Source organism: Mus caroli, unplaced genomic scaffold, assembly GCF_978045245.1.
Source record: "Mus caroli unplaced genomic scaffold, Mus_caroli_1 scaffold_1, whole genome shotgun sequence".
NCBI classification, from domain to species: domain Eukaryota; kingdom Metazoa; phylum Chordata; class Mammalia; order Rodentia; family Muridae; genus Mus; species Mus caroli.
In genome coordinates this window covers 93351809-93353145 of record NW_028227256.1, presented here as the reverse complement: position 1 = coordinate 93353145, position 1337 = coordinate 93351809, and the positions used below count along the sequence as shown (strand labels likewise).

At 39.5% G+C, this 1337-nt stretch overlaps 1 non-coding gene across 1 annotated transcript; it reads right to left on the bottom strand.

Moving 5' to 3' along the window:
- Positions 1–933: 933 nt before the first annotated feature.
- Positions 934–1059, bottom strand: LOC115032483 (small nucleolar RNA SNORA17). The gene has a single exon (XR_003838154.1). It is a non-coding gene; the product is annotated as a small nucleolar RNA SNORA17 (small nucleolar RNA).
- Between the last annotated feature and the right edge of the window lie 278 nt (positions 1060–1337).

Below are 1337 nucleotides of genomic sequence, written 5' to 3'. Positions count from 1 at the left end.
TGTGTTTGTAAGTTTGCTTCTATTCACCATGTTCTTAATGTACCTGATCAACTGGGAATTCACACATGAAGATATGAGCCTGTGTTTCAGTATAGACTACATTGACAAGGCCATGAGTCTGATTCCTTCTTTTCATAGAAGGTTATAACTGCTGGAGGCATTGAGAATAGGCCATGATAATAGAGATGAGAAATACTGAGTTTTCCCTTCAAGGTTGATATATTACCGAGTAAAATCATATAATCTTTGTATTAAAATTGTGCCAAACCTACAGTCACTGTAATTGATAGTAAAGTGGGCTGAAAAAAAATGGGACAAGGTACGTGTGATCTATTTACTGTGGGAGTCCACATCCATCCTGTATGGTCAGATTATACTTCTGAGAGCTGTGTGCAAATGTAACAGAAGTCCCCATGTTCAGTTTGGAAAGCACACAGAGAATGTCACATATGCACAACACCTCAGCAATATGAACTGTTGGGTAGTTCCTATAATGTGATTTTTTTTGTATATTAAATATCTTAATTCCATAGAGCTTTGTTGGGGGTTAGTGGTATTCACCTTCTGAAGATGGTTTAAATGTTTATGGTTTTACACAGACCCACAAAGACAGACAGACACAGACAGACACACAGGAAGGCACGTGCACACCCGCGCGCGCACACACACACATACACACACACACACAAAGAGAGAGAGAGAGACAGAGAGAGAGACAGAGACAGAAATGGAGCAGAGTTAGAGAGACAGAGGGACAGAGAAAGAGAGACAGAGACACACAGAGAGGTTGATTTTTAAAACTTTATTGGTTCCTTGTGAGTTTCACACCATTCACCCCAATCCCACCACTCATTTTCTCCTCCCCTTATATCCATCCCCCACCCTTGCACCACCACCTGACTAGTGGTAATTGCAGCCTTGCTTTTTTCAGGGAGTATAAGCTGCTTTTCATTTAGCTGTTCATATATCAGAACAATGAGTGTAGACATAGCCTCTCCTTTCTGTCACCTACAGAACATGTGACACAGCAGCCACACCTACAAAGCTTCTAGGGGCTCTGCTGTTTTATGGACTTATTTTTGTGTCATGATTACCTCAGTTGTGTACTAATGTGTATGCTGTTTGTTTTCCTGAGATTAGAAATCATTTCATGGTTATTTGTGATGCTCTATAAAAGCTTTGTTTCTTTATCTCAGCAATTTGTGATGCTCTATGAAAACTTTGTTTCTTTATCTCAGCAATTAGTCTCCATTCTGTTGGCAATGACATTTGATTTCTTTTAAAAGAATTATGCCTCTCCTATTGTCAAACTTCCGGTAAGAAGTTATATCTAGACA